Source organism: Rhipicephalus microplus, chromosome 4 (genome assembly GCF_043290135.1).
Source record: "Rhipicephalus microplus isolate Deutch F79 chromosome 4, USDA_Rmic, whole genome shotgun sequence".
Taxonomy (NCBI): domain Eukaryota; kingdom Metazoa; phylum Arthropoda; class Arachnida; order Ixodida; family Ixodidae; genus Rhipicephalus; species Rhipicephalus microplus.
Window position 1 is genome coordinate 56,539,003 of NC_134703.1, and position 23,932 is coordinate 56,562,934.

Sequence of the window (23,932 nt, forward strand, 5' to 3'; positions counted from 1 at the left end):
GGGAAGACAAAATAGAGGCGACAGTCATCTACTGGTTTTATGCGAATGTGAAGTACACCAGCTGTTCCAATCTCTCTCTCTCTCTCACACACACACACACGTTATATATATATATATATATATATATATATATATATATATATATATATATATATATATATATATATATATATATATATATAAAGACCTAACAGACAATAGTGCCACTGAATGTATAGGGTAAGTTATTAGAATCAATGTAAAGTAAACAAGACAGAAAAGTGGGTTAAAAAATAACTTGTGAGCAGGAATCGAACCTACGACCTTCGAATAACGCGTTCGATGCTCCACCACAGAGCATCGAACACGTTATTCGAAAATCGTAGGTTCGATTCCTGCTCACAGCAAGCTATTTTTTAACCCACTTTTCTATCTTCTTATTTACTTTACATTGGTTCTAATAACTTCCCCTATACATTCCTTGGCATTATTGTCTGTGAGACCTCATGATTACTGTGTCAAAACACGGAAATACACACACACACACACACACACACACACACACACACACACACACACACACACACACACACACACACACACAATATATATATATATATATATATATATGATCAGAGTTTCTTCCGGCTACCGTAAAAAAAGTTATAAATTTCGAGAATAGTGCAGTATAGGAAACAAAACAATAAAATATTTATTTAATCCTTCACAGGGAGGGTCTTTAAACTGTGAGGGTGACCCTCTGCTACGGGAACTTGTATCATTTCACTTACATCCTCCGAAGAAGGCTGGTCCACCAGCCAAAACTGTTAGGATTAAATAAATATTTTATTGTTTTGTTTCCTATACTGCACTATTCTCGAAGTTTATATATATATATATATATATATATATATATATATATATATATATATATATATATATATATATATATATATATATATATATATATATATATATATAACAGCGCATGCACCGTGGCATCGTGAAAAAGCAGAGGAAGAGCGGATCCGGCACAGGTTTTCAATAGGTTACAAGATAACATACAGAGCAGCGCCTGCGGCTGTATAATGATCTGCCCACCGAAGTCGCCATCTTCGAGCCACAAGGATTCTAGCAGCTCATCGAAACCATCGATTTATATTTTAGATTAGACTGCTATGTTTTTCATAACCCACTGCCTCACGCAACGTCTAAACCAGAGAAGGTCATAAAATCAATGAGTGAATGAATTCCAAAAGATGAAGTCATCATGATAATTACATGCTCTGACGCCCGATGGTGATGTACGCTTGTACCACGCAATATTACCGCAATATTTGATGTTGCATTGCGAAGCATGAAAAGAGTGCTCCAAGAAAAGAAAGTTATTTTCGCTACATTCACAAGTATACGCGCGTGGCTGTTAGAGTAGGACACTTGAGTTGTATGGAGTTCGCGGCGTTGTAATGTCCATTGTACATTTGTCGGAGCTGCGTTATGTATGTTGTACGATATGTATATACCGTAAACAGCATTTGTATCAAATAGCAAATACCATACCAATACCAATAAAAATACCAATAGAAAAACAAGAAAGACTCGTGGCTGTGTGGTAGAACACCCTGACACGAGTTCGATCCCCACTCGGACCAAGATTTTTTTCATTATTTATTTTATTTGCACCTTTAAACATTTCTCGGTCACGCACGAGATGATTTTTTCACTCGGAACCAACGGTGCCGACGCCGGCACCAGCGCCAGAATTTCTGCAAAACGAGCTCTTCAACGCTATGGCGTTAAAACCAACCGGGTTTGGCGTAGCCCACACCGGTGGGGAAAATAAAAAAAATGTATAGGTACCTACAGCGCGGGCTAACAAACGGGACGAGGCCATGGACGGCGAAGCGCGTCAGGCTTATAATGTTCATTGCTGACGTCAAGCCACAGGGCCGCGTCCTAGCCGTCGGCGGCACAAAAAAAAAACAAAAAAAAACAGGCGCAGCGCCAGCGCATGGGACGTAGGCTTGCGAGCACGCTGCGCTGCAATATTGATCACCCCGAGCACAGACGCTTCTGTTGAGCAACAAAGGGTGCTTGCACGCCGCCGCGCACCTGCCGCAGTGTTGACCAACAACGCCAGACAGCCGGCTGATTTGCATTTCGCTCCCGTCATGCCGCCCCACACGTTCGGAATCAGAGAATGCAAGGCAGTGCCGGCGCGCGCGTATATTCGGTGAAGCAGCGGATCCCAAGGGCAAAAAACTAACGGTTCCACGCGTCCGTAAGCAATGCAGAAAACACTTGTGCCGTTTAGAACTAGGAGACATAGACGGACCGTCGATTCCCTGTCATATCTCTCTATCTAAATGGTTTACAAAATTTGACTCGCAAGCGAGAGAATGATTCATGTTGCAGTCGCAGTTCAAGGGACCGACTACTATTCAGAACATGAAAATTTTTAAAATGACTGTACGGATGGAAAGATTGTACCTCATATACAGCGATTCGAACCACTCCTGCTCATCTCGTGAGAAGTGGAGTTATATGTTTTGCTTCTTCATTGATAATCGCAAAAACAGCCCGTGGCGCCACCTGATGACAGAAACTTGAATTATCCGACGTGCCCAGTCAATACGCGGTCAATTTTCCTGTTGGTATTGAAATATTGCTTCTCTTCTTTATGGTCAAAGATATTATTACATAATTTACTTATAGACCTGCGTTAGTAGTGCGCCATAAAGTGGCGCTGTCTTCGCATGACGTAAGCATCCCGTGTTCGTCATTGCGTTCTGCGTGCTCATGAAACCTTGCACGCAGTTTCCCGGTCGCTAAGATTTTCAAGTGACGCGATTTTTTTTTACCTACACTTTGTCTCAGAAATGACGCGCAGTGACGTTTTCGGCTGGGCTCGTGGGTGTCGAGAGAGTAACGACGACGGGGCAAGCAATCCACGACACAGGCGCATCAAGCTCGGGCGCAGGCGCACGCAACGCTGTTTAAGCTGTACAAAGCAATATCGTCTCATACATAGTAACGACTTGTTAATTTTCAAAAATAGTTTTAAAGCTCAGAATAAAGATGGTTAAGCATAGTTAAAGGAACTCCCGCGTAAGCCGAACAATCGCAGCATGCACAAGTCGCTAGAATGGCTACAGGCATCACTATCAGTTCTCAGTGTTGCTGGACAAAAATGCACATCGGTGTTCAGAGCCTTTCAAATAAAGAAAAATGCTTCTTATAAAATAACTACGTGATTTTGCAAGTAACCTCTGCAGCTGCGAACACTGCAAAAGGGTAAGCTTTCGGTCGCGCCAGAAAAAACAGGGTCGAAAAAATCTGTTGTCAGTACATTTAAAGATGTGTCATGCATGTATGCTTTTCATGCTTTAAAGATGTGTCATGCATATATGCAGCGCGCATGCTTTCTTCGTTTTGTTAACGGCGACATATTTACCGTCCCCTCCAATTGCAAATGGGAGAGAGCGGCGATCAACGGGGTATAGTTAAGCTTGCACTAAGTCAAGCAAGGCTGGGTCACAGCAAAGCTGTGCTGACTTGACCAAGTTCTGACCCTCTCAGCCTGTATACTATTACACCAATGGATATGCGTTGCTCGCTCTCCTTTTCATTGTTATTTTATTTTAGTCTCGGATCAGATCAAATGACTTTATGTAGTGCCTCGATAATCAGTCAGATGGGCCCGGATCTTACCAAGCCTTTGACCAAAAGTTGCTGGCCCTGGGCGGCTCCTTCGGCTTGCTGGACTGCCCAGAGTTGCATGGTCAGTGTGTATTTGTCTCTTTCTCTTTCTACCAACAGGCGAACATCTACGCACGTGCGGCACACACCGATAGGGGCGCCGCACGTTGCAATTTCTCTTGTTAAGCGTATACCGAGTGGTGATTGAGCGCGAGACGGTTTGATATCATTATTTTATATCTAAGACACATGACAGACTTCGACCATAGCAGCTCTGCTGCAATAATTTAATAATATTCATGATAATAATAAGAAGGGGGGCTCCAATTTTAGACAGTGGTGGATGGGGCGAGACTGGTCGGGAACAGCGGTCAAGATTAGAGGAGAGCGACGGTCGCTATTACGAGTTTTCCGATGCAGACAGAAGTTCCCTTTTTACTAAAGTACGAATACTGCAAAGTAAACAGAGCATATATAACCCTAATCGAAATGTGCCGTCCTGAGAAGTTGGCGAAACACGTTCCAAACATATTGACACTAAGCATTACTTCAAAACGTTCGAACAGTGTCCCCTTGGCATGGAGTTGCGACGCAGAGAGAGAGAGAGAGAGAGAGAGAGAGAGAGAGAGAGAGAGAGAGAGAGAGAAAACTGAACTTTATTTGCAACCAGGCGCATGGCTCGAAGTAAAGAAATAATCAGATTGCGAATAGCGCTAACAGAAAGAGCTGCGCACGTGTGGCAACAGCAGGCGCGGTCTCAGGGACGGAGCACGTGACAGTGCTACACGACGTCATAAAGCCTTCACCTCGTGGTTACCGAAACTGGTTCGTAGAAGTGCTTCGGCAGGGACTCGAGACAGTCAGAGAACAGAGACAGAACACTAGACAAAGAGAGAAAGCGGCCATGGCTCTGCGCGAATGCACATGCACGCCGCGTTGCGTAAGGTTCCGACCACTTATGGCCGCTGAGTGCGACGTGTTACACGTACGGTTACGTCAGGACAGCACGATTGCCTAGCAGCCCCGGTACGCAGCTCACACGACTTAATTGGAGACAGTTTGTTCGAAGTAGCAATTGCCGCAAAGATCGACACAATCTCGCAAAACTATAGCGTGAGATTGAAAAACGCAAGACTAACTTCCCGTATACCGGCAGATATGGGGTGCTTCATTCAATACTATACCGCTTCCTTCCACTCGTGGCGCTTCATCAATGTCGCTATAAGGCTTCAAATAAATGTCCAGAGTGTTATACTGGTGATAGCATATTCTAAGCACTTGCCGTTAGCGCAGCATGCCATCCGTACTCCTATATTACGGTGACAAGATGGAGGCTTTGGGCGTGCTTATAGTAACACCATTTGTAATGTTGTTGGATATGCTCCTCCTTGAGTGCTCTGTTTTGAAGCATATATTGTAACTCGGTCCTCCTGCATATATTAGGATATCGTAGCGACTGTTTCTCTCGTGGATAGAAGCACTCGTACGTCTTGCAAACAGCGCAATTTACGTCACAGACAAGGCTATACCGAATGGCACACCACAGCTCCTCCTTTGAGTGCGTTAATTGGCGCTGTTTTCAATATGCTGAGAAACCAATTCCGGCCAGCCCAGTCAGCAAAGTATTTCAGCAACATATTGAAGCACTTGTACTTTTTATCGTGGTTTTCTTTCTCAGTGGCTCTGCTTTAGCCACTCCGATGTTCCACCGACAGTGTGTTCTCAAAACGACAGGTTCCTGGGTGACAATTCGTAGGCTGACAATCGTCAGGCGTGACATTGTGATCCCACGGTAATTTTTCGAAGAAAGCATTTTTGGTGCTGGGGGTACCTTCGCTCAATTGTAAAGGGCGGCCAATGCACAACAACGAAAGAAAACGGAAGAGCGGCACGCGGACATACCACATTTTCCACAACTTTCTGAAAGGACTCCAGCTTTCCGACCGAACGCACTCGCTACGGCGAGACCCCTTTCCTCTGGCAGGCCGGCAGGCGCGGATGATGGCTGCGAGAGAGAGCCGGACAGGCCGAGAGGGGCGACGAGGGAGGACGCCGGCGCCGCGACGTCGGCCGGCTGCCAAGGCAGCGGCCGCCGCTTTCAAGGGGAGGGTGACGTCGGCTATCTTCGACGGTGGCGACCATCGAAGAACCAGAAATATCCGCCGATCCCTCCCTCAACCATTTCCCTCGCCTTCCGCTCCGGAACGACGACGGCGGCGTCCGACGACTGCGGACTCCACAGTCCTCGGAGTCCCGTCGGCCGTCGCGCAGCGGCCTTCTAGTGAGCGTCTTTTCTATCATCTCACGGCGCAGACAACGGTACAGACGGGCTAACGAACGTCCAATGGACACGAACACCACTTAGCTCACATTTACGATAATTATACAGTACACCGTAACTCATTTATTGACTATATTAAATCTTTTGTTTGTACTAGGAAGGGAAAAGAACGTCATTAACGCTCTCACAATTACGGTGTCGCCAAGGATGCTGAGTGAAGACACTTGATAAGCGAGCAAACGCGCGAAAAAGAAATTAGGGACGGCGAAGCAACCTAGCGATTCCAGCACCAAACGGCGCGACGCCATAGATTGTTTTCTACTAGGCCATACGTAGTTTTTAATCGGTAACAAAGTGTATTGACTTCTGAGGGAACCAGAGACATGGCGAGGGAAATTTCGTTGAGCCAAAGCCGCCAAAAGAAAAAAAAAATGCACTCCAGAATCAGGCGCAAGATTTTAGAATGACACCCATACACCTATGATGGTGAAACCGACGCCATCCATAGTTCTCAGAATGGAATTGATCAACCTGAATCGATTCACTGTATGACTTTAGTGCACCTTTCAAGAGAGACGCGCGCGATACAGTTCATCTTGGCGGAGGTGGAAACGTGAGCGTCGTCGCTTCCGGTCTGCACAGTCGTCGCGACGTTTCCTTCGTCCGTTTTCCCAGCACCCAAGCTTGATGCGAAGAAACAAAGGCGAAAGAAACGACCAACGCCTCCGTGACAAAACGGCATCCCCCGTTGTCCTTCGGGTCAACGATGCACACATCCACTCGCCAAACGATGTATGCGACGCCTTTCGCACGGATGAGAAACAACGGTAACGAGTTCAACAGAGCGTATTGTTACACCACTTAATGCAAGGTTACACTTGAAGAAAGATTTAGTGGCTTTTTTTTTTTTTCGAGTGTGGCAACAACGAAATCTCGTATACAGTTCACCCACGCGACTGACCCAAGACGGAGCATGTATACGGCTTCGATGGCGGTTGTCATGTTGCAGCAGCGTGGCCTGCACGGGCGCCAACTGATATACATACGTCCGAGCATCTCCTGTACGGTGGCTGTCTGTCACCACGTATCTGCCAGGAAGCCCATCGAAATTCGTTGCAAGCTCCTGCTCGTTGCCGCGAGCCCTTCAGGAAAAATGACCTCTTCAAATGCCCGGTACATAGGGCAACAACGTTGCAAGCGGCAGACCATCGCTGCTCTACCAAACAGCGGCCAAAGCCGATTAAAACGTTCGACGTCGCCGATGTCACTGCAAAATGCACAAAACGGGGAGGCTCGCCGCCTATAGTTTCGAATTGCCAAGACGCAATGGGGGGTGGGGTAGGGGGGTATGCGCAGTCAGTTCTTATACGGCACAAAAGCGTCGCTTTGTTTTCGAAAAACTCTGTAGATTACACATTCCGGATATAGAAACACTTGCGGATCGCCTTGAGTTGATTGCGTTATTACATCTTTGTTGTTACGGTGCGTCTTAGGATCTCTTATTTTTTGGAATGCACGTTCGCGCTTAGTGGACAACACTTAGGTGATTTTCTTTTCGTTCAACTGAATCGGAAACGCGTGCTGCGGAGTCAAAAACGTAATCGTGTTACATATCAAGGGGACTTTCAGCAGGGACGGGCCGATTCCCCACGCGCATTTCACTCACTATACGTTGGAGCAGAGCGCCTAAAGTGCCACACTCCGCGAAAGAGCTTCGACAGCTGTTTACTGATGGGTGCAGTAAGCGAGTGAGAAAAGATTTACAACGCCGGGCAAACGTGTGATTTTCAGATGACTAACCGACCAGTTGACCTATCAGATGCGAAGGCAGCTGAGCATGACAAAGGCATTCCAAACGAAGTTATACCTTTCCAGATCATCATATTAGGTTAGAGGTGTCGATTAAAACATGTGAAGCATCATACCCGCATTCTGACATCACAGACAGAAGTTGATGCCTATTTAAAATCGAGCTCCGTTACTATACTTGCTGCACGCAAGGCGAGCGGGGCTCTACACACAATTGGACAGAGAGAAACGGAAGAAGTGCGAGGGAGGGGCGGAGAGAATTGACGCTTCGCGCGTAAAAAAAGCGGTATGGGGGAGGGCGCGATTCCATTGAGGCGTTGATAAGAGACGGGCAAGGACGCAGCTCGGCCCCCTGGGCAAACGCATGGCGACACTGGCCGGCCCGACGCCGCCATCAGCCCACGGCTCGGCTATTTACCGCATCGCAGCCTTCTTATCAGACGCCGCCGCTGCACTCGGAGCGGCGGGGAGAGGAGGTTCTACTCCTGCTTCGCAACACTCGAGTGCACAAAACACTGCGCGCTATCACCACTACCAAGATGGGCCTCCCCCACTCTCGAAGGCCCTTATGTGTGTGCGCACACACACACACACACACACACACACACACACACACACACACACACACACACACACGCACGCACGCACGCACGAAGCGGGGAGGGAGGGGGCACTCTCGTTGACGCAGTGCTCGCCACAATAGGTAGACGCCAGAGCCGGGATTGGAGTACAGGAAAACAGTGAACTGCCTTAAACAGAATTAAACGTAGCTAAGGTCTAATTAGAGAGAGAGAGAGAGAGAGAGAGAGAGAGAGAGAGAGAGAGAGAGAGAGAGCCGGCTCCGACATTATAACATGTGCGGCGTTTGCACATGCAGTTCTACGCCATGAAAGCCGTCGAACAGCGAGGATGTCTATGCGCGAGCGTGGGTGATCGAGCATCCCCGCCATTTCGTTTCAACTATTTCTTCGTGCACTCACCGCACTGTTCACGCGATCTGCGTGTCTACTACTGCTACTATTTATTACTAATACCCATTACTACTACTACAACAATGGCACATGGTAAATAAAGACAGATTATCCGTAAGGCCTATAATTCCGGGCAAGGAGGGCATTATCATAAGCTACACCATCGGGCCAAAAGATGTGGCTGAACGGACGACATAGTGCTAATGACACCGGACAATTACCGCGATTTGCAGAACGTGCAGGTGACGTCGAAGCACAAACCAGCATGTCTTTTTCTTCTTCCGTTGCAGTCGTGAGCGGCGGCGAAGCAAGGCCGTGCCCAGCGCGCCACAAATGTGGTTATTGAAAGAATAAAAAAGTGCGCCGTCTCGAGATTACGAGATTAGAGTGCGGTTCCCTTTATCTCGGCTCACCGCGGCGCCCGACAGCACACACGCGCGCGCGATGTCATTTCTTTTTGTCGCATAACAGCTTTATGGCCCACAAGAAGGGACTCGGGAATGCATTTGAGGAAAAGGAAATAGAAATCAAACAAAAGAACCTGGACGGCAGGGAATAACTCCTGTCATGTCACCGCGCTGTGCAACGCGCGTCGGCACACTAAAGCGTCGGTATCTCCGCAAAATGACCCAGATTCATTACTACGGACCTTAATTGCACACGCGGGATAAAATTAGGCACTTGGAAATAGATAACCTCGCTAGAAAGGTTTCACAGGTGTCGCAAGCGACCGCCGTCACACACGTCATGTGAGACACACGCAAGGCCCCAAGAGCGCCCTTTCGGAAAATCTGTTAAGCTATAAACGCGAGTTCACTGACACAAAGCGAGAACGACCAGAAAGCGAGTCGCGGGCTCAATGTTGCAGAGCCATCGGCGTATAACTTCGTCGGGCAAAAGCGTATACGACAGAAGCAAAAAAAGGCGCAACCACAACGGCTGACCGCAACAGGCGCCGTGCAAGTCAAAAAAGCAGCCTTGCCGATGTAAGCATTGTTGCTATGGTGACTACTGTAACCATACAGGGACAAGAGTACAATGCATTTTCTACACTGTTGTACACAAGGGCAAACTCGTAGCACAATCAACGTCCATGGTACGAATTCTACCCAGGTTGGCCGTAACCATCGTAACCCCACCAACCACTCACGAAGCGGGAACTGCTCTTCGGCTCGGCAAATAAACCGCGCAGGATAGCCCAGGGGCGTAGCCATGAGAGATCGAAAACGGGGGATATATCTCCCTGAAAATGTATTTTCACTTTTGCTTGCGTATATATACAAGCGCATATACAAATGCACCCCCAAACATCCGTAAAGTATGGGTGACGCCCCCCCTCCGAAAACATTTCAAGCTACGCCACTGGAATTAACCTTAAAAGTTTTTGAAAGGGTACAATGATGAGGTGTTGAGCCTGACGCATGGCTCACTGACGCGACAAATGCCCATGCCGTTGTGACCCGCCGGTCATCTCATTTTTGGCAGCGTGCCTCGCTTCTCTATCGTTGCTCTCCGAAAACTTGCAGGCACTTCCAAGCACGTGTCTACACACCTATTTAAAGCGTGCTGTAGCACCCGCGGCCGTCATCGAACACTCCACCGCTTCTAGCCCAGCTTTCATTAGAATTGCGAGCAAGTTGCGGAAATACGGCGCGCAGATATAGGGCAGTACGGTGGCGCTCATCCTTTCCAGTGACAGTGCGTCCTCCGGATCACAAGCCCACGCGTTAACAATGCGCAGGCAGGCCAGAACGAGGTGTGACAACCACACAGAAATTTTCTGGTGCCTTCAGTGGTAAAAGGTCAACGAGCGGAATAGGACGAGCGGTATACGGTAATGCCTTACCGTGTTTGCGTACCGCATTTTCATAAGTTGCTGAAAGACTAATTCCCAGATTTGTTTACGCCCTTCATCAGGTGTGCACGATCGGATGGTTAGTGGAAACGTAGCAGAGGAGGGGGGGGGGGGCAAGTTGTGCTTTTTATTTGAGAAAACCGTCCACACTAGCCCTTCAAGAGATTTGGCTTCCTTAGTAACTCCAGGGATGTTTCCCAGTGCGCAGTAGCCCGTCGGTACAGCGGTATATCTTTAGGAGCAAGAGAAAGAAAAAAAAGAAAGGGGAAGGGGGTCCTTAAAGGTTCGCGTTTAGAAGTTGAACGAGATAGCGATGTCCAGTTCCTAGTGCGTACTTGAAACACTTAGTGCATGAAACCTTTCCGAACTCACTATGCACCCACTACGAGGCCTTAAGGAAATAGGCGCAGTAGCGTGTGTGCTTTTGTTAGTGGGTGACTGGCTGTAAACCACGAAGTCATCATGATAATCACACGTTCAAACGCCCGCTGGTAATGGGCGCTTGTACCACGCCTCACTGCGCTATAGTTCACGTTGTATTGTGAAGGACGCATACAGGACACGTGTGTTTGCAAAGCATGAACGTTACTTTCACTGCAATTCCGAGAAGAGGAAGTTACTTTCACAACATTCACAAACAGACGCGCGGCCGTGTGGTGGAACCTGCCACGCCAACAACCCGGGTTCGATCCCCAGTCGGACCCAAACGACACGAGTTCGATTCCCACTCTCCCGCATGATACTTTTATCATTTATTTTATTTGACTCGTTCTCGATTTTTCGGTCACGCATAAGACGATTTTTCGCTCACAACCAACGACACCGACAACGGAACATCAGCGAAACGAGCTCTTTAACGCTATATCACGTTAAAATTTAATTTATCCAAAGAGAAAAAGGTTCGGTGGTGAAGGGAGCCTAGCCGGAGTGGGTCTCCGCTACAATCTTTGCAAATTCTATAGAATCTGGTCTCCAGCTCGGGCGCCGAGCTGCAGATCCACGGCAGTCTCCTGCTCCTTACGACTAATATTAAGAGATTTAGGTGGTGCGTTCATATACACGTAATATGATCCAGATTATCCAGATTGGCTCATTGCTAGTCGAAAATGCACAAGGAGGAGGGATATATCACAGGGTGATAGATTGATTGATTTGTGGGGTTTAACGTCCCAAAACCACCATTTGATTATGAGAGACGCCGCAGTGGAGGGCTCCGGAAATTTTGACCACCTGGGGTTCTTTAACGTGCACCCAAATCTGAGTACACGGGCCTACAACATTTCCGCCTCCATCGGAAATGCAGCCGCCGCAACCGGGAATCGAACCCGCGACCTGCGGGTCAGCAGCCGAGTACCTTAGCCACTACACCACCGCGGCGGGGCATATCACAGGGTGTTACAAGACTGTGGAAAGACGTGGTAGGGAACGCACGGGTGTGTAGCTGGCGCCATATTCGTGGTAAGGGGGTATATATCGTGGGCTGATGGCCGAACAATTACGATCCTTTCCTCTTTGAGCCGAATATACAGGACACAATGTAAGCGGGCGTAAACCGCACAGTAGCGCTTCAGTAACAAAAGAGGACGAACGGGCACGAGGTGTGGGAACGTATACGTCGTCCGGTCAACCGAGCCTGCGACTTCGTCTTACACATCCTCTCGGCGTGGGAACAGCTCGTGGCGCGAGAAACACAAGGCTTAGCTAACGCAAGACGAGCACGCATCACGCCACCGGCGCGCCAATGGTGGCCCGGATGACGACGGAGCTGCCAACGGAAACAGGACGCCGTATCCTGCCTCGGCGTACCTTCTCGTCTTTTACACTTCCCATCTCGTTTCATCGGCGCAGCAATGGCACAGAACATGGGACAAAGCCAAACGCTGACCATGTCCTCAAGCGCTGTTCGCGAGCAGCAACCGATAGTGATCGGCTACAGCCAATTGACGTCCAAGCTCAATATTTCGCCAGTTCCATGCAGCGCAGCGAAGTGCACATAAAATGTCATCTGACCGTAGAAAGGAATTGCATCTGCACGTGGTCGCCGAGTTCTTCGTGAACGGAAAATACGCTAAAGAATTAGCTGCGCGCAAAAAGCGAGCACTACATTCTTAAAGAAAAAAAAAACAAAAAACATTTTGAGTGACGTTCGATCGGCCACCCGGGGCACAACCAATTAATCTTAATCTTTCCGTGTGAGTGTGTGTGGAGGGGGGAGGGGGAGACCCTCTTTTGTGTACGTCTGTGCGTGTTCGTGTACGTTTGTGCGTATATATACACATACAATATGTAAAATATATGTGGGAGGGCGTTAGAGCATTTGAACCACCTACTGAATGTGTCACTTATTTCCCAGACTTCAGTCAAAATCTGCTCCATTGCTGGTTAAGGAAACATTACGACAAGTCGCTTCGTGGTGTGGATGGTTCGGCGATGAAACGCATCGAAACGGACGCTCTCCACCATCCGCGGTTGTGCTTGCGCGGTTGTGCAGTCCGCGGTGGTGCTTTGCCAGCGAGCAAACCACACGCAGAGAACCTCCACGAAGGAGCGGCACTGCAACGCTCCTCCTTGAGAGGAGGAAAGTGGCGCGAGGCATCGGAGTGTGGGGAGGGCAGCCTAAATTTGCGCCTTCTCGGAAGAGCTTTCTGCGGAGCTGACCGCTTTTATATTTAGTGGAGTTGGGGAGGAAGAGGAGAAAGAAAAGGGTGGTGGGGGGACATTGTTGCCGCTCTGCTCCAAAGACAACGCCGGGTGGCACGCACACCGGCACATTGCAAACCGTGTATAAAACTAGACCACACTGGGCCCGTGTATATCTGGGATTATGATAAGAGGTCCTTATAATCTACGACTGGCATCATCTCTTTCGTTTTTCTTTCACTCGGCGCCCTTGCTGGAATAAAGTCAACAGAGAGCGCCTGAATCGACGACTATTCTGAGCACAGAACTGCGAGCCGCCAGAGTGTGCTTATAACGGCTAACTGGGTTGCGTTCATTACTTGCAGGGAACAGACACGAGAACACGGGAGCTCGGTTTCCCATGCTAATTGCACCAGGCGATCCAAGAACGTGAACAATGCCGATTACACGGAACTACCGTGGAGCAGGAAACGTCGCCAAGCCAGACGCGAAGTGAGTGAGTGAGTGAATGGATGAATGAATGAATGAATGCTCGCTACGGCTGGAATGCAGGTAAACGAAGTACATTGTTATATGTGTATCGAAACCAGTTGCACAACATGCTTTGAGCTCTGCAGAAAGAATAGCAAGAATAATACATCACCACCCCGACCGACACCGTGAATATTAGCTCCGACACCGACCACTACATGCATCAACGACTAACTGTGGTGTACAAGTGCACTTGGATCCGGCGGCGCTTTCAACTTTTCCTTCTTTCTTTGTATTTTTTTACCCTTCTCGTGTCGCGTGCGGTAGCTGGCTGGACACATGTCTAATTGACCTACATGTTTTTTCTCTTTTTCGTTGATCTAGTCAAACCAGCTCCACCGCGGTGGACCAGTGGATAAGGTACTCGGCTGTTGACCCGCAGGTCACGGGATCACGTCCCGGCTGCGGCGACTGCTTTTACAATGGAGGCGAAAATGCTGTAGGCCCGTGTGCTCACATCTGAGTGCACGTTAAAGAACCCCAGGTAGTCAATATTTTGGGAGTCCTCCACTACGGCGTCTCTCATAATCATACGGTGGTTTCGGGACGCCAAACCCCACATATCAATCGATCTATAGTCGAACCACGTCCATCGTTCCACACGTCTCTAGATATAGCAGCGCTGAAACTCCACCTTAGAATCACGTGTGAGTCGGTGTGACCGATTGGACAACGAAGCAGCGAAGCTTAGTCCAGGTACGTTCTTTAGAGGGTACTGCAAGTATACCATAATTGACGCGCGTCTTTCGTAAAGAGCGGGTACGCACAACGCCACGAACAAAGCCGGTATAAAAGCATGCGCTCTTTAAATTCGGAGCAAAAGCTACGCGTAACAGTCATTGCTGTAAGTGGAAGTCGTGGGATGAAAGCTTGAACGGCGCGCACAGAAGCGTACAAAGAGTTACGAGTCATTACGTCTCATTAAACGCCCTCGCATACGCGCAAGCGATGCACCTTGGTGCATGACGCGTGTACAAAGCGGACCTGAGCAGGCTCCCGAACAAGGTAACAGCGCCTTGAAAGTTTTATCAACGAGCACGTATACAGGAGCTTGGAATCGGTGTCCTGCTGCATCTGTCTCTCCACTTCAACGTATCTTAATATAATATGTCATTATACATAACAGCTCTATTCTTTGTTTTCCGTTTTTTTTTTTGTCTGGCATCCACCATTGGCGGGGCCGGGGAGATGCCAGACAAAAAAAAACGAAAAAAAATAGAGCTATTATGTATAATGACATATTATATTAATATACGTTGAAATAGAAAGACAGATGCAGCTGGACGCCGTTTCCAAGCTCCCGTAGGTGCTCTTTGATAAAACTTGCTTAGGTTGGGCGTGTTGGTAAAGCATCAGTGTATAGATTTTAATAGCATCGATTAACGGTAGAGATGAAAGGTACGCATTCTAGATGTGTTGGGTTTAACGTCCCAAAACCACTATATGATTATGAGAGACGCCGTAGTGGAGGGCTCCGGAAATTTCGACCACCTGGGGTTCTTTAACGTGCACCCAAATCTGAAAGGTACGCATTCAGTCGTGTGTGTATTTCTCCTAAGCCGTCGGTTAGTTGCGCTATATATATATATATATATATATATATATATATATATATATATATATATATATATATATATATATATATATATATATATATATATATATATATGCACACACAATCTGTAGTGATCGAAGGTTAACATGCGCTTTTGATAATGGTATAGTAGTTCTGCTTCGTGATTAGGGCAATGGTATAGCATCTTACGGACGGCATACATTCACCGCCACAGCCAGCGCCACGTCTCCACTGGTCACTGAGCTGCGTTATATATGCTTACTGAGCCGAAATTACGCCAGCAGGCCCACCGAGTATAGGAGTTTTCTCGGGTATGCATGTGCGACCAACAGTTGTCTGACAACCATAACGAGACATTCTGGCACAATAAGGGCTCGAACGTTTTTCATAACTATACTTTAGCATTCCACGCGTAAGCCTTCGTGGAAGCAACTCCTAACCAGCCAACGCAGAAGCGACGCCTCTCGCCAGTGCTGCAGCTCGCCTTAGCGCCACTCCAACGCGACTTCCTAGAGCGCACGAGCCGTCAGGAAGCCTTCGGCTTTCCCGCGTGGACAGCCGTGAAACGATGGATGAACCCTGTCAGGGCGAACGAGTTGCGCATAAGTCCTCGCGGCTTTGCTGGACGCGGGCCAGCGCTTCGCAAGGCTGCGCGCCCGGCACTCAGCCACACGTCTCCGTCCCGCTTGGTTTACCGGAGACTCCCCTGCACGAGCCACCCGGTCGCGGCTTTTCACAATGTGACACAATTTTTTACCGGGAAGTGCCCACGCTCGCCCCCGTAAACGCTTCACAGGAGGTGGCTGCTATACCTCGCGCAACGCGTCAATTTGCACGTATACGTTAACGCGACCTGGAAGCGTGCAAACAGGTCTAGTAGTAAGAAGGAGACTTCCACCAACCCGACACCCACCAATATAACCAAACCATTGCGGCCGCGCAACGTGTCGACTCGAAGGTCGGGTTGACCCGACCCTAAGCAGCCGTATGCGTTCCTTGCTGGTCAACAGCGCCAAGTAAACCGAGCCACCCTTTGCCGCAGAGTGCGTGTAGTTGTTACAATTCGATCCTACTGCCATGGATAGAACGACTCGAGTACACGCAGTAAATGCGAACCACCGGATCTGAGACATGACAGCGTTCGAATGCGTATACCCGAAGGTCGCGGGATCGAATCCTGACCGCGGCGACTGCAGGCCCGTGTGCTCAGATTTCCGATGAAGGTTAAATAGCCCCACGTGGAACCTCCAACGACGGCGTTCTCCTATAATCATATACCATGGTTTCGGGACGTAATATCCCAACAATTGAGTATTTTAGCGAGTTACCGGAAATACGCCACTCTAATACCGTGAATGGTATTACGGTACAGCTTCTCCTTTCCGGCTTGCTGTGGTTCTGCCGCTCCCAATACCGGTGAAGGCACCACAATGCAACGAAAACTTTTTTCTTTAAATTTACCGCGGGGTTGTCACGCCTCATTATAGCGTAATCAGCCAGCGCAATGTTAACGAAGAAGCTGCCTTTCGTGGGACGCACTGTCACTGAAACGGCTTAACCACAACGAGGGGGAAAGGAGAAGCGCGGTACCCTATTTGCGCACCGTACACTTTTTCTCTCTTTCCTTTCTGTTATTCTCCCTTTCTCTCACCCCAAGTGTAGGGTAGCCAACCAAGCCAAGCTTGGTTAACCTCCCTGCCTTTCCTCTATTTATCTCTCTCTCTCTCCCTCTCCATAAGTATTGCAGGAAGATATTCACAGCCGGGCTCCCAACCAGGCTGCAGAAGTTAGGCGCCTTTCTTCTTCTTTTAACCAACATATCACCACCATTACATGCTAAAAGACTCGCAAACGAACTAACTGCGAGCATTAAACGTGGATACGCAGAAGCGGTTAAGCGACGTACCTGTCTATACGTACTCGCACAGCCTGCCAGAGGTCGCGAAAATTAAGGCGGTGCCGCCCCACCCGGTTTCATTCCGACGCAACGATACATGTGCAAACTGCCGTAGAGAAAACGGCGCTCGCACAGCGGTGAATCCGCAAAAGCATGGCACGCTCCTTCTCACACCGAAAATGGTCAGCCGCGATGCGCACTCGCTGCGCAAGAAAAGCGCAGTCCCCGTTCGGCACGGTGTTCCATCAGGCTCGGTTTCATACTCGTTGCTAACACAACCTGTGGCTGTACAAAGGAACACCCCCGCGATGGACGTTTTCCAGAAGGAAGGCGCGACCGCGCATTGCGATACACGCCATCCATGGGCGCAGCACGAAACTGCGCCTCGTCGGCTCACTTCATCTTGACGCAAGCACACGACGCCGCCGGCCCCGTGGAGCATTTCGTTTCATTAGAGCCGCGGGCGACGGTGACTTGCGCAAGCGACGCGGAAGAACGAGGAGACGACGAGGCATTAAATGCTTCGTGGGCCTTGTTGCGACCAAGGTCCTTGCTTGAGAGGGTCCTGTATGCGGGCGCGCTCCCTCTCTCGGGATGCTTTGCGAGCAAGATACCCATTTTCGGCCAGCTGACAACAAATCCGACAATGTAGCCGCGATGATTTCGGTGTATATACCGTTAAAACGCATAACCGTGCCGTAGTAATGAAGGCAGAAATATATGTGCTTCACCCGAGGGGAAGCACCTCTTCATAACAGGAAAATAATCGCTGGCAGAATGAATGAATGAATGAATGAATGAATGAATGAATATCTCGTAGCCTTGAACTCGACATATTATTTAATCACGAGACAATACCGACCGGGTAAAGGTACGGGGGCAAACTGCCGCCTCATTTTTATTATTAGAGGGCGAGGAAGGGGGCACTTTAGTGGCCGGAAGCACCACAATCATCAGGCTCCACATTAAAGGGGTATACTGACACAAACACTTTAGCCTCGCGTTTTTCTGCTGCAATGTGTTGCTGGGGGCCTGTTATAGTCATAACACGGCACATCGCTTGCTTAATTAATTACGGGCCCCTCGACCAGTTTTCATTGAGAGAAGTCCAAAAACAAGAAGCCGCCGAGTGTAACTACGCCACCTGGCGTGTACAGCTCTCGACCACGTCAGCACACAGAACTGTGACACACTTCCATACGGACCGCATAAAAAATTACTTCCGAAAATAGGAAACGGGACTGCAGTGTCGCCAAACACAGTACCTTGGAAGCGTGCACCACAGCCACGCCCTCGCGACCAGCCGCCGAGAACTGCGGCGACAAACGCGGCAAAAGAAAAATGGCAGCTCTGATGTCATCATAACTTGTTTTTATTGACTGCAGCGTGGTGAGGTGAGGGAAGTAATTGATCTATATCTGGAGTGTAACGTTGATTTGATTGATTTGTGGTGTTTAACGTCCCAAAACCACCATATGATTATGAAAGACGCCATAGTGGAGCGCTCTGGAAATTTCGACCACCTGGGGTTCTTTAACGAGTACCTAAATCCGAGCACACGGGCCTACAGCATTTTCGCCTCCATCGAAAATGCAGCCGCCACTGCCAGGATTCGATCCCACGACCTGCGGGTCACCTTAGCCACTAGACCACCGCGGCGGGGCGTGTTGAGGGAAGTAGGGGGTCACAAAGGGTCGAGGGTGTCAATGGCAAGATGGGGTTGACACTCACGGAAACTTCAAAATTAATATAAAACCCTTTCCGAGCTATATTCGCTGTTGACATTCTGCAGATGGTATACGAATGTTCACGGGAACCGACCCAGCAGGCTATCTCAACCGCAAAACATTGTGTCAGTACCCCTTTGAATTTCTGCAACCTGGTGTTCTTTAACGTGCAAATAAATCTAAGCGCATCGTTGTTCCCCGAATTTCAACCCCATTGAAGCAGCAATCACCGGACCGGGTTGATTGGTGGAACGTAGGAGAGAGGCCTTTGGCCTGCAGCATACGCAGTCGGGCTGATGATGAATCACAGCCACCGTGGCCAGCAATAGAACCTGCACCGTCGAGCTTAGCTGCACCCCACCTTACGCGCTAAGCTAGCATCTGCACAATCAAGCCTGCGGCAGAGCGTCTGCAGACGCGAACATGTGTCAGTAAACCCCTCGAGAGGCACTACATTCTGATACATCTCCGTCAAAATAGTTGGGACAGCTTGTGCGGCCAACGCAAGCGGCGCGGGCTCTCAGCAGGTGCACGGCTAGCCCTATTCACAACGTCGGATACGCGTTCTCGTCTCACGTCCTCGAACAATCGCCGTTGTATGCTGCTTTGCACGCCGATGGTGACCCCGATTTCGAAACGCATTGTTCGCGGTCAATGTCGGCCAACCTGCCGGCCAGAGTGACACACACGCTCTACTCGGGGAGATTACGTAAAACACAATAACAACTGCGTGCACTGTCAATCTTAAAGTAAGTACAGTACCTAGACGGATGGGCCCCACCGCTACCCTTGTCCCCTTCACAATTTAAAACTATCAGGGCACCTGCGTTTAAAAAAAGTTGTTTCCAATAGCAGAACGCCGCAAACGTCTACACGCTTTGTTGTAAGGCGTTTCGTTAACTTCGCAAGGGTTCGAAGGCCTATACAGCCGGTTGCAGTGTAGATGCATTGACTCGTCTGTGCATAGACGAGTTAACGCGTGTAAGCTACGGCCCTGAAACTTCACATATCAGGTTTGAATGTTTACAAGGCCGACGTATAGGCATATTCCATGTTTGTAAACAGCGGTTGACGCCGCCGACATACTGAGGCGCTTGTAGCGAAGTCGAGGCGTGCAGGCTCTGCCCAGCCCATGACCCACGGAAGCTCGCCCCCACCCTTTATGATAACGTGACGACAGCAGCTGCGAAGGTGCCCCCGAGCACAGGGCTTCGGGGAGTGAAAGGAGAGTCCTCGCCCAGGTGTATGTACTCCGCGACGTCAGGCACTGCGCCCAACCGGGCTGCAGAAATTAGGTGCCTTTCTCCTAACAACTAGTACCACCACCGTCCAGAGTGGTCAGCTCACGGGCCGCAGTGACGGGGCGAGGACGCGCCGCCTTCCTGACCGCATCTGACCACGGCTGTCCCTCCTCCCTTCTCACCGCGCCAACGAGAATATGAACGCAGAGGCCGCTGCGAAACTTCGGCTGCGACCGAGACATGCGAGCGCGCGACGAGGCAGCGACTGGATCGAGGAAAGCGAGAAGGGCGCCGCAATTAGCGATTAGTATTAATCTACCCCATGAAGCGGCGAGAAAGAGAGTCTGTCTATGTGTGTGTTTCGGGAGTGTTTCAACGTCACGCCAATTTGCAGTTTGACTTGGCCTCCACGGCAGAATGGCATGGCACTGCGTAACCCTCAGGACATACCGAAATCGTGCAAAAGCCCTAGATCATTCACCTATTTGCGAGATTTTCGAGACTAGCCTTTCCGTATTTCCTTTGCCCCTCCCCTCACCCCTTTCTCTCTTTCTCTCTCTCTTATTGTCAATTTTATGATAAAAGCAGGAGAGAGCTCGTGAGTTCTCCCGCAGGCAAACCCCTATGCAGTGAGCAGACACTACACGGCACAAGCTGCAGCAGTCGCGCGCCTCGAGACAGTTAACAATAACAACGGAGACGGCCGTTGTTCGGGAGTTGCGAAAGGTGCCTTGCGTAAGGTGGCATCGCCCCCACGGTTCCCAATCGAGAGAGAGAGCAGGTGGGGCGACGACGGCGACGACAGTTGCGTCTCGACTTCTATAACGACACGTGCAGCGACAACAGCAGGAATCTCGTCGAGGACAAACGCGAGGAGGGAAGGGGTGTTGTCGAGACTGCCTTGAGAGAGGGGAGGCTAAACACGTGCCATGGATAAATCAGCGGGGGGGGGGGGAGAAAGAACACTCACTCACGCACCAACAATTAGCATTGTGTGCGAAGCAGTCGTTGTCGCGGGTGCGCAAAAAAAAAGAATAATAACGACAGGTAGTATGTGGTACCCCTACCCCCCATCCCACCCTAATAACCACCATTCGTATATAGTATTGTATACAAACACACACTACTTGCGAAACAGGGTGTAGGACAAAAGCGTCAGTTCGATGCTTTCTCTTTTTCTTTACTCTTTTGTTAAACAATCTTCGCACGCGACTTTTGACATGCGAACGACACAAATCACGAGCAACCGCGAGCAGCGCAATCAATATTCCTCCCCTTCAAGCTGTTATGTGTGTACAATGTAGTTGCCAATCGCGTCTGCGATAACCTCCACGCTACATAATAGTGCTCTGCCCCGAAAAATGAAAGAAAGACAAAGTAATAAACGACATTACTAGCTTTCGCGCTGCTATCTCAGTGCCTTCCCACCGAGGTTAAGGTAAATAACCACCTCTCCGCAAATTATGGGGACACCACAGGCGGAGCCAGACCAGAGCAGGCGTCCTGATGCTCGCACACGCACTAACACACCCGACTCCCCATAGGGCATCCTGGAAGCGTTCCCTAGGGGAAGTCCTGTTTACGTCCATGTGGGTGAAGGAGATCACATTTTTTTTTGCTGCGGTTTCGCCTGCAGCAAACCTATTCCAGTTTCGCCAACACGATTCACCATCAATGTGAAAGATAACACGCATGTGCACGCACATGCGCGAAAGGGTCGGACACCACCTTGCCCCGGAAATAACGCCCTGGCCCTGGGCTAGCGTAGTGCGTTTCTCATCTTCTGCCCATGTGTCTGCGATACTCTTTACCATTAAAGGTAACCATTCTTAACCATTCTCTTATCCTGCCGACATTACAGCGCTCATCCCCGTGAGTACAAGAATTTTACAATACATTACTGCATTAATCCGACGTCCCAAACCTATTACGACAGACAGAAGAAGACGCTGTGCATACCACCATGCGAGCCAGACCTAAGGAATCCACGAAAGCTATACCTGTTTGTGGAAAAAAAATAAAGAAAGATATATGCAAACGGTTGACAAACATGCGCGGCGACTGAAAAGACCTTTGCCTATGAGAGACAAAGTGTTGCCGCTGTGTGTACTGACGGAGGCGAGCGCTCAGCCGGAGGAGCGTCTCCTCGTGTAACAGTAATTCTAGCCAGTCGTGCACACCATCCGCATGCAGCTGGAAGCTGCAATTAGGCCGCCGGATGCCCCGCAACTCTCACGGACGTCATCGCCCTCTCTCTCGCTCTCTGATCCTATCCTGGGAGCTGCTGTAGCGCGCGAGCGAAGTCACTAGAACACGCGCGAGGTGAGGGCAGCGTCATCACGTGCGACGCATGCCAAGCCGTCCGTACATTTACTTGCGGCTACGAAGCACCGGAGTATGATATACAGCAGAGCCCATGAAACCGACAATATATATTGGTGGTTTGTTTGAACAACTACGAAACTGGGCCATTTCCATCGTGTATAGTGTAGTTTTAAACAAAAATACTTTTTCGGACATCTTGCTTTGCCCCCTGTTGATAACAATTTAGTTTACATATGTTTTTTAATATTTTTTTCTGTCCATCTGCTTCCACCGCAAAAGCCACATACGCCATTTTTGCATACAATCAGCAGCATACATGTGCTTTCGCTGAGATGCATGGTCAGGGCTTTCGTTCCATTTACTGTGCTCTCACTTTCATCGGCTGTATTTACCCCTGTTTCCAGATTACTTACTCGGTTTTACTGATCACCGACTTGTAGGGTCTAGTGTTATGACACGGCTCTATTCTATGCTCAGTCATGCATGTCGTACGCACTCACTGTCCCTTCATAATTCCCCCCTCACATAATGACCGCTTAGTAAAACAAGTAAACGAAAAACACATTTATCATAAAGATAGGTTGCGGGGCAGATGTGTATCAATAAGAAATATTCCCACACCGAATGGGACTGTGCTGCAATGGTGTCCTCCCTAAACACCAATGATGATAGCTGTCATCAGCTTTACACCAGCTCGGGAATATAGTTGTTCGAAGCTAAATATAACTACAAAGGTCCCGAGGGGACCCAACTGAAGTTCCACGTCCCCGCAGTCTAAAAAGCGGTATCGGAGCAGCAATACGAATAACAGCTCATGGAAGGCGGGTTACCACATGTCCGGCGTCGAAAATGTCAATTTTTGATGAATGTAGTCTTTTATGCTGACTAATCGTTTTTGAAAAGAGTAATAACTCCGACAAGAAAAAAAATCATTAATGCATTTTCTTCCAGAACGTCTGTTATGAAGAAGCAAATGCTCTAATTAAACATTCGTTCTTTCTTTGCAAGTGGTTAGCGCAATGACCATCCTAACACTGTAACTAAATGACTGATTGGCAGTGTTTGTTATCCTCTTTGAGATCAATTTTTGATGAAGGAGGACAGAACAAGCGCTGTTATGCCCTTTCCGTTGATATCATCTTGATGAGCCTCACACCACATTACTGCGATAAGCATTCTTGTGTGACGATGCAAACAACATAAAGGGACCATTTTATTATTATTTCATTCAATAAAAAGTTCAGTTAGCAGTGTACAGCGCATGCTCTGTCATCTCCGCATTCTCTTTAAGGCCAGAAATCCTTAAATGTCTCAAAAAACGCGGACACTGACCAGCGTACTGCGTCGCCGACGTCACCACGAGTGATGCAAAGTTCGCCATCACGTGATGAGGTTACCATA

General features: G+C 48.9%; 1 protein-coding gene across 1 annotated transcript in view; it reads right to left on the minus strand.

Moving 5' to 3' along the window:
* Window positions 1–23,932, minus strand: part of LOC119171993 (mothers against decapentaplegic homolog 6) — a 97,901-nt gene that overhangs the window by 40,766 nt on the left and 33,203 nt on the right. The gene's annotated exons all lie outside the window — the stretch shown is intronic.